The sequence below is a fragment of the Misgurnus anguillicaudatus genome, chromosome 3 (genome assembly GCF_027580225.2).
Source record: "Misgurnus anguillicaudatus chromosome 3, ASM2758022v2, whole genome shotgun sequence".
NCBI classification, from domain to species: Eukaryota; Metazoa; Chordata; class Actinopteri; order Cypriniformes; family Cobitidae; genus Misgurnus; species Misgurnus anguillicaudatus.
In genome coordinates this window covers 25,753,768-25,767,327 of record NC_073339.2, presented here as the reverse complement: position 1 = coordinate 25,767,327, position 13,560 = coordinate 25,753,768, and the positions used below count along the sequence as shown (strand labels likewise).

Sequence of the window (13,560 nt, the reverse complement as noted above, 5' to 3'; positions counted from 1 at the left end):
GCTGCGCTCGTAGATGACGTGGATGACTTGCCACTTCTAGCGCTGTACACAGACGACTTGCTGTTTGCTGCCATCTTATCCACTTTAAACATCAAATGGTGCCTTTTCACTATAGTGTTCTCGTGCAGTGTGTTGAAACTCTGACTAAACACCAAGTTAAACCACAGCCAATGAAGACAGAGTCGTAGTAAGGTTGATCATTTACTGTCACTCTCTTTTCATAAACATGTTGCGGTGAAAACTGTAATAAAACAATACAACAATATTCAATGTACATGTCTCCATTATTCATACAATTATAAATGTCTCAACAATGTGTACAATCACAATCACAGCTGTTCTCACTGTAGTAGCAGCTATAATGGCTATTAGCATCACTGTTAGCTTGTTTTTAATAACATATCAAACACCACCTTTTTAACAAAATCTTTACAAATATATAATCCTTAACATGTCTAATGTCACATAGATGAACTTACGGCATTGCCTCTATGAAGTATTAAAGTGGATGCAATAGATTGAAAGTGAGAGCACACGATGACTGTCTCATGTTTTCAAGTAGGACCAGGAACAACTGACAGGAAGTGACCAAACAGGAAATGACATCATCATGTAACAAATAATATAAATTTTTACAAATGAGGTAGATAAACCAAAAAGTAATTATGAACTTCTAATTTTATCTGAGAATATGCATCAACAAAAATAAACCAGATGTTTAAAAGTTAAATTTCTTAAAGGGCAACACACTTACATTGTCTTCTTTAAAACAAGACCAAGATTAATCTTTTAGACCAAAAAATGCCAAAGTTATATTAATTTGAACCTGCACATCAACTTTTCACCCCCCACTCTAAAGGGTGGAGTGACAGGCAAGTGGTTAAACACTGTGTTCATCTCAAAGAATACTTTATAGTATCATAGTTCATCGATAAAGCACCCTTGAACACTGTGTCCATATCAGTGAGCTTCTCTATAGTATCACAGTTCATCGATAGAGGCACACATAAACACTCACTCAAGCAACCCACTGGTTTTTCCCGCACTCCAGACTCTCTCGCTCACCCTCGTTTGCACGTTCTAAGCTCCTTGGAACACAAACTATGCAAACTCTTCATATTTGTTTTACAGAGCAATTTATAGTATCATAGTTCATCGATAAATTACTCTCAAATACTCATTTAAGCAACCCACTGGTTCTCCCTTAACAAAAATCTTCTCTCTTATCTCACTTTGTTTCGTAACTTAACCAGTTACACCAGGAAACAGCTCACAATCAACCCACTGGTTTTTCTTTCCTTTAAAAAGATATATCCGTACTCATCTCAGATACTCTTATTTAAATCAGCCCACTGGCTTTACAAAATTTTGTTTCAAAATTAATGTTTTAGTTTGAGTCCATAAAATCAACAAAATTTAGTATAATTAAATGCCCTCTTGGCTATTAACAGTCAACGCCCTCTTGGCTATGTTAATATTAATTTCCATCAACTGTTTCACAGCTGGGTCCTCTTGACCCTCAGATAAGAGTACACTTTACTCGGAAGACCAGGTTTCCCTATTAGAGAGAATTTATCTTGTAATATCATCCACAAGTCCCTTCTCATTAATAGCAATAGTTCGTTTATGAGTTACAGAGAGAATTAAGGAATTCAAATGAAAACGCCGAGCTGTCTGTGTTTTCCAAACAGAGTCAAAAATCTCATCAATGCAGGTGAAAAAATGCCATAACGCTTTGCCTACCTTAATTTAAGAAGCAAGCGGCTGGCCAGCCTTAGCAGTTTAACACCCACAAAGACAAAACAATCGACTCAGGTTGGAGAACATCTCCCCCCGACCGTGAACAGCCTCTGAACGATCCCACTCGGTTGTCCAATGTTCTCTCTTGTAACCCTGCTCGCAGCGCCAAAATGTAGTGGATTTTTTCAGGAGAATCAGAGACGGTTGAGATGTAAAATTATCTTTAAAGTATTTTATTAAAGAATTGTGTCAGACAGCTTGAAACACAATACTGGTCATAGGGTGTATACACCTGCATTGATAAAATGATGATGACAATGACTATGACAATGACCCCGTTCTGAGTTTCTCAGTGATTTAAATAGTGCCCCAGTTTTAGTAGCCCTCCCATTCGAACAATCTGTTTGTACTGGTCCTGTATCTTTGCGACCTTTAAGTTGCTACACAAAAAGACAGCCATTGCTGGTAAAACACAATGCCTTTGTTTTCTAATGCGTCATAAAGCTATCTTGCTATTCTTACCAAGGTCACACGTCCCCTATCCAGGCCTAGCTGTGGAAAAACACTGTCATGGCAAGCAACAGAGAGACAACTCAATTCATTTAGGCCTCAACCATAAAACACATTAAAAGTATACTTTATATAAAACATTTATACTAAGCTTAAGATAAAACACTCAAAATTTCTCTACCATAGACCGAACAGATTTTTGATATTCTGTTCTCTTTCTTAGAAATACCACTCTAAAGTTTACCGTGCCTGTGACGTTGTCTATTTGTCATAGTAATAAATTAATGTGACTGTATATTACATTGTATAGCATCACTATACATAATGGTCTGCTTGTCTTCAATTTCACTTGAACTCATGTACATTGTATTTCTGTTATTTCTACTTCTGCTGTGTCAATTCTGCATCTTTGGTGATTGACATGTTAATCCTTTCAGCTCTCTAATCTCTTGTCTGCTGCCTCATGAACTGTGTAAACTGAGTGGCGCATCTAGTTAACCAATTGCCTTTAGATTCTAAGTTCCTGGGTTCGAATCCCACCTGAGTCATGATGTTTTGTTCTTCCTCATCAATTCTTCTCAACCTGTCTGTAGTTCACATGTGTTCTATTTTTCCATGTTTGCTGTTGTTGCTCTGCATTGTGGTGCTTCTGCTGTGTCTTTCCTGCATCTTTGGTGATTGACATATGTTAATCCTTTCAGCTCTCTAATGTCTTGTCTGCTGCTTCATGAACTGTGTCAACTGAGTGGCGCATCTAGTTAATCATATGCATTGAGATTTTGAGTTTCTGGGTTCAAATCCCACCTGAGTCATGACGTTTTGTTCTTCCTCATCAATTCTTCTCAACCTGTCTGTAGTTCACATGTGTTCTATTTTTCCATGTTTGCTGTTGTTGCTCTGCATTATGGTGGTTCTTGCTGTGCTTTGTGAGCTTGCTGTGCTTTGTGTGCTTGGTGTGCTTTGCGAGCTTGCTATGCTTTGTGTGCTTGCTGTGCTTTGTGTGCTTTGTGAGCTTGCTGTGCTTTGTGTGCCTGCTGTGATTTATGTAATTGCTGTGCTTGCTGTGCTTTGTGTGCTTGCTGTGCTTTGTGTGCTTGCTGTGCTTTGTGAGCTTGCTGTGCTTTGTGTGCCGGCTGTGATTTGTGTAATTGCTGTGCTTTGTGTTCTTGCTATGCTTTGTGTGCTTGTTGTGCTTTGTGTTTGCTGTGCTTTGTGTGCTTGCTGTGCTTTGTGAGCTTGTTGTGCTTTGTGTGCCTGCTGTGATTTGTGTAATTGCTGTGCTTTGTGTGCTTGCTGTGCCTTGTGAGCTTGCTGTGCTTTGTGTGCTTGCTGTGCTTTGTGAGCTTGCTGTGCTTTGTGTGCCTGCTGTGATTTGTGTAATTGCTGTGCTTTGTGTGCTTGATGTGCATTGTGAGCTTGCTGTGCTTTGTGAGCTTGCTGTGCTTTGTGTGCCTGCTGTGATTTGTGTAATTGCTGTGCTTTGTGTATTTGCTGTGCATTGTGAGCTTGCTGTGCTTTGTGTGCTTGCTGTGCTGTGTGTGCATTGCGCCGAAGGTGCTTGACCCCGCAATTGCTGCTTGCAGCTATATTTAGGGGTCAAGCACCGAAGGTGCTGAGACACCTATTGGAATTGTACTTTTTTCTTCTTCTTAGCCATTGGTGTCTATGGCAGCCCTATGAACCGTATGTAGGAAAATTATGAAATTTGGCACAGTTGTAGTGGTGGTAATAAATAGTCAGGTGGCCAAAAATGGGGTCTCTAGCAGTAACTCTATAGCGCCACCAGCAGTGCAAAAATTCAATGTTCAAATGGTTATAACTGCAGATCTGTTTGATCTGTGAAAATTCTACTTAGTACATGTGATTGCTCTCCTCATGCTTGTTGTTTTTAATACCTTACAGTAAGACTCCACCCATTACAGTAGCAGCCATTTTGAAATGTACAGTATTTTGTTTTTTCGCTACTCCTCCTTTAAATTTGGTGCAAATGTTATGAAATTTGGCACAGGTGATCTTTGGAGTGAGCCGCATAGAAATGACCGAACAGAATTTTGATATTTATCTTTGTTCAAAAGTAATAAATGCACAAACTTAACAAGGTTGACGCAAAAATGGTTTTGAAGCTGTATCTCGGTCATTATTTTATCAATCGAAATGAAATTTGGTACACGTCATGTCAAGCATAAACTGGGGGACCATGCCGAATCTGGTGACAGCGCCACCTATGGGTTATGAGTAATGAAAAAAGGCTATTTTTGCCCATAACTACTGAATTGTTTGTCAGAAAACTATGATTGTGGTGTCTACGGATTCCTTGGCTCATGCCGCATCTGTGGATGTGTATTATGCCGGGATTGAGCGGACCGCTTGTCTGCAATTTTGAAATGAGTCATAAATTGCTATAACTTTTGAAGTATTGGCTATATCGGCGAAAAAATAGGTAGGGAGCTTCGGCATTATGTCCTGAAGGTACCTGGGAAGTCAGAGTATGGCGCCACCTAGGGGTTATAAACAATAACAGTTCTTATAGAACTGCCTATAACTTCTGAATACTTTGTCTTATATTAATTTTCTTTGTGAAATTAAATTCACTGGTTTATGCCGATTGCAACGATACCTCATTTGTCATTTTCCAACATTCTATTAATGTGTTATTGTAAGGCATATGGTAAATGATCTTTTCGCTACTCCTTTTACAAATTTTGTTTATTTTAAGCCAGGTTCTGCTCGTAGGTTCTTTGGAGCAATCCGCACAGAAATGACTGAACAGATTTTTCTGGCACCTAGGCATTTTTTTGAGAAATACCTCTGTAAAGTTGATCGTGCCTGTGATGTTGTCTATTTGTCATTGTTAATTACTGTATATTACATTTTATAGCGTTGCTCTACAGAATGTTTTTCTTGTCTTCAATCTCACTTGAGCTTTTTGATTCTCATATACATTGTATTTCTGTTATTTCTGCTCTGCAGTTTCATTTCTACATCTTTGGTAATTGGCATATGACAATCCTTGCATTTCTGTAATTTTTTTTCTGCTGTTCCTTGAGCTGTGTCAACTGAGTGGCGTGGCGGGTAAGGCACAAGCAATGAGTTTCTGAGTTCTTGGGTTCGAATCCCGCCTGAGGCAAGTGTTCATCGCTTCTATTACATTTTGTTCTTTCTCATATATTCTTCTTGACCTGTCTGTAGTTCACATATGTTCAGTTTTTGCCATGTTTTCGGATGCTTCTTGGCACTGCGGTGGTTCTGCTCTGAGATTGCTACGCTTTGGGTTCTTTGCAGCGCCTTGTGTTCTTGATGCACCTTGGGTGCTCAATGCGCTCTGGGTGATTGATACGTTGTATGTTTCTTGCTGTGCTTTGGGTGCTTGATGTTCTTTGTGTGCTTGCTGTGCTTTGAGTACTTGCTGTGCTTTGTGTGCTTGCTGTGCTTTGTGTGATTTCTGTGCTTTGTGAGCTTGCTGTGCTTTGTGTGCTTGCTGTGCATTGTGAGCTTGCTGTGCTTTGTGTGCTTGCTGTGCTGTGTTTGCATTGCGCCGAAGGTGCTTGACCCCGTGTTGCTGCTTGCAGCTATATTTAGGGGTCAAGCCACGAAGTGGCGTAGACACCTATTGTTTCTGTTAGTTTTCTTATTAGGGGTCAAGCCCCGAAGGGGCGAAGACCCCTATTGTATTTGTTAGTTTTCTTTTTACAATTATTATTAGTTATTCTTCTTCCGCCATTGCGGTCTATGGCAGCCCATAGAACCGTACGTAGGAAAGTTATGAAATTTGGCACACTGATAAAGGACAGTCCAAATATTATCCACAGCAAATTTGGAGTCTCTATCTCAAACCCGCTAGCGCCACCAACAGTCCAAAGTTGAACTTATGTTTTTGCTTATAACTTCTGATCCGTAAATCCTAGAAATGAAATTCTTGTTTCCTCTGATTCCTTGGCTCAAGACGATTCGAATGGACCCTATGACGTCATTTTCCGTCATGAAAATTTTTCCACCATTTTGAATTATTCGTAAAACCTACTTTTGCGAACTCGTCCTAGAGCTTTTGGCCGATTTCCACGAAAATTGGTATGCAGCATCTAGAGACACTCATGGCAAAAAGTTATTAAAATAATTTTGATAAACCAAACCGTTGTCGTATAGCGCATCAACGAATTTTACGTAGAGCGCAAAAAAACAGATTTTAGGCTGTATCTTCACCAAACTTAGGCCTATTGACACAAATCTTGGTACTTGAGATGCCAGTCAGGAACTGAGGGAGCATGCACAGTTTCGTTGCAGCGCCACCTAGTGGCCAGACGAATGTTTTATAGGCCTATAACTTTGGCTATGATCATCATATTTACAAGGGACTTGTTTCCTTGGAGTTTTGAATAGTTGCCGAGTCCAACGATACCAAACATGCCAGGATTCGCCTTACGGTTAACCCTGTGCGGCAAAATAGCGCTTAAAAAACACGCGCAAATATCTCCGCGACCGTAATTCTGATCGACTCAAAAACACCATAAGAAGAAACTAACCTTACCTTCTGAACAAAAAGTTCTATTGGCGTTATATTAAAATTTTCATCAGAAATGGCCGAAAATTGCAAAAAACGAAAAATTACCTTTAAATTTTGTATTTTTTACACATAAATGGTTATAACTTCGCAACGAAAAGAGATTTTTTCACCAGATTTGATACGCTGATGTACGACCACAGTTTGAGGCTACACAAAAAAAATTGCTTGCTTGCACCACTAGGTGGCGTTATAATTGAACAAAAACTGTGATATCAAGCCAGCCCTATGGTCATACAACTGTTTCTTCACTAAACTAAAGTGTATAGTCATAAAACTAGCTCAATGTAACGTAATCATGACCTGAAGTTGCATGCACAATTTTGTCACAGCGCCACCTAGTGGTTTTGAGATAGAAAATTGTAATTTTTGCCTAAAACTACTGCAACAAACACATCTAAAACCACAAGTCATCATGGATTATTCATTTCATGGCTTGGATTATAATCACTGGTGGATGTCAATTTACTGTCTAGCAACCAATGAGAATACCTTATCAACTGTTTTTGCAAGAGCTATATCTCTTCATCAGAACAGCGTAGAGACATTGGGGTGGGCTCTTTCGACTCATTAACACCACAGTAACATTTTGTGAGCTGAGTATTACCACTGCAATTTCCTTCAGTGTTCTAGTTGTCAATGCTCCTCAAGACGTGAGGGAGAGATTTCACTGAATTAGAACACAGCTTTTTTGCTGATTACCGTTATATTAATTTGTCTGAAATCAGGAGGTTTTGCTAGGTTTTTTAAACTGCTCATCCGGACTCAAGTTTACCTTCTTCTGTGCCCTTTTTGGCTTGACCCCGGTATCGCTGCTTGCAGCTATATTTAGGGGTCAAGCCACGAAGTGGCGTAGACACCTATTGTTTCTGTTAGTTTTCTTATTATTATTCATCCTAGTTCTTCCGCCATTGAAGTCAATGGCAGCCCATAGAACCGTACGTAGGAAAGTTATGAAATTTGGCACACATGTAGAGGACAGTCTCAGAAGTTACTATAGCAACATTGGTGTGTCTGACTCAAACCCTCTAGCGCCACCAACAGTCCAAAAATCCACTTATGTTCATGCTCATAACTTCTGACCCGTGAGTCCTAGAAACTAAATTCTTGTTTCATCTGAATCCTTGGTTCATGATGATTCAAATGCACACATTGATGTCATTTGTGTCATGCACATCTTTCCGCCATTTTGAATTTTCCGTAAAACCTACTTTTTCGAACTCCTCCTAGAGCGTTTGTCCGATTTGCATGTCCTTTGGTATCTAGCATCTAGAGACACCCCTGACAAAAAGTTATCAAAAGCTTTTTGATAGACCAATGCGTTCTCGTATACCGTGACAACATATACGGCGGCGAGCACGCCAAAACGGACGTGAGGCCGTATCTTCGCAACACTTTGGTGTATCAACACGAAACTTGGTATATGTCATTACAGTCATGACCTGAGGGTGCCTGCAACGTTTCGTCACAGCGCCACCTAGTGGTCACGAGATTCGAAAAATGCTTATTTTCGCTTATAACTACTTCAAACTTGAGTCTAAAATCATAAAGGTGGTCTTGTTAGATTCCTTGAGGCATGTCGAGTCAAACGATACCAAACGGTTTTCGGTCGGCCATTTTGGGTATCGGCCATTTTGAATTTTCTCATTAAGTTCAGTATTTCACAAACAGAATGGCGTATCGCTACGAAATTTGGCATGGTTCATCAGTGACATGTTCTGAGCGCACCTATAAATCTTTAGGACGGCGCCACCTAGTGGTCAGGATATGTAAAGAAATTGTTGAAAATCTTTATATCATTTGATTTATTTGCCACACTGACATGAGACTTTACTCTAATGATTTCTTGGCTCATGCTGAGTCCGACTGTACCAAATATGTCTGAGTCAAACCTACTTCCTGTCGGCCATTTTGAATTATATTGAACACTTACTTTTTCGAACTCCTCCTAGAGCGCTTGTTTGACTGGCTTGATTTTTGGTATGCATCATCTAGAGACACTCTAGACAAAAAGTTATCAAAAGCTTTTCGGTAGACCTATCCGTTGTCGTATAACGCATCAAAGAATGCGAGGGCGAGCACGCCAAAATGTGTTTGAGCCTGTATCTTCGCAAAACTTTTGCGTATTGATATGAGACTTGGTATATGTCATAACAGTGATGACCTGAGGGTGCAAGCACCATTTCATCACACTGCCCCCTACTGGTCACGAGATATAAAAAATGTACATTTTCGCTTATAACTACTGCAAACTTGAATGTAAAATTATGAGACTGGTCTTGTTAGATTTCGTGAGGCATGCCGAGTCAAACGATACCAAATGGTTTTTGGTCGGCCATTTTGTGTGTCGGCCATTTTGAATTTTTTCTTTAAGTTCAAGTATTTCAGAAACGCAATTGCGTATTGTTATGAAACTTGGTATGGTTCATCAGCAACATGTTCTGGGAGGACTTGTAAACTTTTTGGCGCCCCCTAGTGGTCAAGAGATTTGAAGCTATATCTCTGCATCTCTTTATCGTATTTACACCAAATTTGGTGGGTGTCATCACAATCAAGACCTGAGTCACAATTTATTGTTTGGTCAGTGCCCCCTAGTGGTCAAGTCATTTAAGGCTATATCTCCTTATCGCTTTATCGTATTTACACTAAATTTGGTATGTGTCATCACAGTCATGACCTGAGGCACCATCTATTGTTTCGGCACAGCGCCACCTAGTGGTCTCAAGATACGAAAAAATTGCTATTTTTTCATAAAACTAATGCAAACTTAGATCTTAAATCATGACAGTCATCATGTATGAATCATTTTTTGCCATGTTTGGCTTGACCCCGGTATCGCTGCTTGCAGCTATATTTATTATTAGTTATTCTTCTTCCGCCATTGCGGTCTATGGCAGCCCATAGAACCGTACGTAGGAAAGTTATGAAATTTGGCACACTGATAAACGACAGTCCAATGTGTCCCCACAGCAAATTTGGAGTCTCTATATCTAACCCACTAGCGCCACCAACAGTCCAAAAATGCACTTATGTTTTTGCCTATAACTTCTGACCCGTATGTCCTAGAAATTAAATTCTTGTTTCCTCTGATTCCTTGGCTCAAGACGATTCGTTTGGACCCTATGACGTCATTTTCCGTCATGAAAATTTTCCCGCCATTTTTAAATATTCATAAAACCTACTTTTGCGAACTCGTCCTAGAGCTTTTGCCGGATTGCCTTGAAAATCGGTATGCACCATCTAGAGACACTCAAGGCAAAAAGTTATTAAAAGAATTTTGATAAACCAATCCGTTGTCGTATAGCGCGTCAACAAATTTTACGTAGAGCTCAAAAAAACGGATTTGAGGCTGTATCTTCGCCAAACTTAAGCCTATTGACACGATACTTTGTATTTGTGATGCCAGTCAGGAACTAAGGGTGCATGCAGAGTTTCGTCACAGCGCCACCTAGTGGTCAGACTTATGTTTTACATGCCTATAACTTTGGCTCCGATTGACATATTTTCACAGGACTTGTTTCCTTTGAGTTCTAAATAGTTGCCGAGTCCAACGATACCAAACATACCCGAATTCGCCTTACGGTTAACCCTGCGCAGCAAAATAGCACTTAAGAAACACGCGTAAATATCTCCGCGAACGTTTTTCCGATCGACTCGAAAACACCATAGGAAGAAACTAACCTTACCTTCTGAACAAAAAGTTCTATTGGCGTTATATTAAAATTTTCATCAGAAATGGCCGAAAATTGCAAAAAACGAAAAATTACCTTCAAATTTTGTGTTTTTTACACATAAATGGTTGTAACTTTGTAACGAAAAGAGATTTTTTCACCAGATTTGATACGATGATGCATGAGCACATTCTGAGGCCACACAAAAAAAATTGTATGCTTGCACCACTAGATGGCCTTATAATTGAACAAAACCTTTGATAACAAGCCAGCCCTATGGTCATACAACTGTTTCTTAACTAAACTAAAGTGTATAGTCATAAAACTAGCTAGATGTAACACAATCATGACCTGATGTTGCATGCACAATTTTTTCATTGCGCCACCTACTGGTTTTGAGATGGAATATGGTATTTTTGCCTAAAACTACTGCAACAACACATCTAAAACCATGAGTCATCATGGATTATTCCTTTCATGGCTTTGACTATAATCACTGGTGGTTGCCAATTTACTCCCTAGCAACCATTGAGAATACCTTATCAACCGTTTTTGCAAAAGCTATATCTCTGCATCAGAACATCGTAGAGACATGGGGATGGTCTCTTTTGACTAATTAAACTTGTTGTAACATGATGTGACCACTGCAAACACCACTCACATGTCCTTCAGTGTTCTAATGTTCCATGATTGTCAATAACAGAAGGACGATTGCAGTAGACAAGAACTTAGATTAATTTTGTTGATAACTTTTTTGTTTTTTCATCTAAAATTATTAGATTTACCTAGGTTCTTCAATCTGCTTATCCAATCTCAATTTTACATCCTTTTGTGCCCTTTTCGGCTTGACCCCGGCATTGCTGCTTGCAGCTATATTTATTAGTTATTCTTCTTCCGCCATTGCGGTCTATGGCAGCCCATAGAACCGTACGTAGGAAAGTTATGAAATTTGGCACACTGATAAAGGACACTCCAGTGTGTCCCCACAGCAAAATTGGAGTCTCTATGTCTAACCCGCTAGCGCCACCAACAGTCCAAAGTTGCACTTATGTTTTTGCTTATAACTTCTGGTCCGTATGTCCTAGAAACACAATTTTCATTTCCTCTGATTCCTTGGCTCAAGACGATTCGAAAGGACCCTATGATGTAATTTTCCGTCATGAAAATTTTTCCACTATTTTGAATTATTCGTAAAACCTACTTTTTCGAACTTGTCCTAGAGCTTTTGTCCGATTGCCACGAAAATCGGCACGTAGCATCTAGAGACACTCATGGCAAAAAGTTATCAAAAGAATTTCAATACACCAATCCGTTGTCGTATACCGCCTTAACAAATTTTACGTAGAGTGCAAAAAAACTGATTTTAGGCTGTATCTTCGTCAAACTTAGGCCTATTGACATGACACTTGGTACTTGTGATGCCAGTCAGGAACTGAGGGTGCATGCACAGTTTCGTCGCAGCGCCACCTAGTGGTCAGATTAATGTATTACACGCCTATAACTTTGGCTGCGGTCAATGTATTGTCACGGGACTTGTTTCCTTGGAGTTTTGAATAGTTGCCGAGTCCAACGATACCAAACTTGCCAGAATTCGCCTTACGGTTAACCCTGCGCAGCAAAATAACGCTTAAAAAACACGCGCGAATATCTCCGCGAGCGTAATTCTGATCGACTCAAAAACACCATAGGAAGAAACTAACCTTACCTTCTGAACAAAAAGTTCTATTGGCGTTATATTAAAATTTTCATCAGAAATGGCCGAAAAATGCAAAAAACTAAAAATTACCTTTAAATTTTGTATTTTTTACACATAAATGGTTATAACTTCGCAACGAAAAGAGATTTTTTCACCAGATTTGATACGCTGATGTACGACCACAGTCTGAGGCTACACAAAAAAAATTGCTTGCTTGCACCACTAGTTGGCGTTATAATTGAACAAAACCTGTGATATCAAGCCAGCCCTATGGTCATACAACTGTTTCTTCACTAAACTAAAGTGTATAGACATAAAACTAGCTCAATGTAACGTAATCATGACCTGAAGTTGCATGCACAATTTTGTCACAGCGCCACCTAGTGGTTTTGAGATAGAAAATGGTAATTTTTGCCTAAAACTACTGCAACAAACACATCTAAAACCATAAATCATCATGGATTATTCATTTCATGGCTTGGATTATAATCACTGGTGGATGTCAATTTACTGTCTAGCAACCAATGAGAATACCTTATCAACTGTTTTTGCAACAGCTTTTTCTCTGCATCAGAACAGCGTAGAGACATGGGGATGGTCTCTTTTGACTCATTTAACTTGCTGTAACATGTTGTGACCCATGTTTTGCCACTGCAAACATCACATACATGTCTTTCAGTGCTCTAATGTTCCATGATTGTCAATAACAGAAGGACGATTGCAGTAGACAAGAACATAGATTATTTTTGTTGATTACTTTTGCGTTTTTTTCATCTGAAATCATAAGGTTTCCCTAGGTTCTTTAGTCTGCTTATCCAAACGCAACTTTACATCCTTCTGTGCCCTTTTCGGCTTGACCCCGGCATTGCTGCTTGCAGCTATATTTATAATAATTATTCTTCTTCTTCTTCTTCTTCTTCCGCCATTGCGGTCTATGGCAGCCCATAGAACCGTACGTAGGAAAGTTATGAAATTTGGCACACTGATAAAGGACAGTCCAATGTGTCCCCACAGCAAATTTGGAGTCTCTATGTCTAACCCGCTAGCGCCACCAACAGTCCAAAGTTGCACTTACGTTTTTGCTTATAACTTCTGACCCGTACGTCCTAGAAATTAAATTCTTGTTTCCTCTAATTCCTTGGCTCAAGACGATTCGACTGGACCCTATGACGTCATTTTCCGTCATGAAAATTTTTCCGCCATTTTGAATTATTCGTAAAACCTACTTTTGCGAACTCGTCCTAGAGCTTTTGCCCGAATTCCACGAAAATCGGTATGTATCATCTACAGACCGTCACGGCAAAAAGTTATGGAATTCATGTCAATTCGTCGATCCGTTTCTGTAAACCGCATCAACGAATTTTACGTAGAGCGCAAAAAAACGG

At 39.6% G+C, this 13,560-nt stretch overlaps 2 long non-coding RNA genes across 2 annotated transcripts in view; one reads left to right on the top strand and one right to left on the bottom strand.

The window, feature by feature from the left end:
- LOC141361906 (uncharacterized) overlaps positions 1 to 13,560 on the top strand; it is a 593,959-nt gene that overhangs the window by 159,508 nt on the left and 420,891 nt on the right. The window lies entirely within an intron of this gene.
- Positions 189 to 743, bottom strand: LOC129453808 (uncharacterized). The gene is made up of 2 exons (XR_012367967.1): positions 480 to 743; positions 189 to 241 (listed from the first exon to the last, which is right to left on the bottom strand). It is a non-coding gene; the product is annotated as an uncharacterized lncRNA (long non-coding RNA).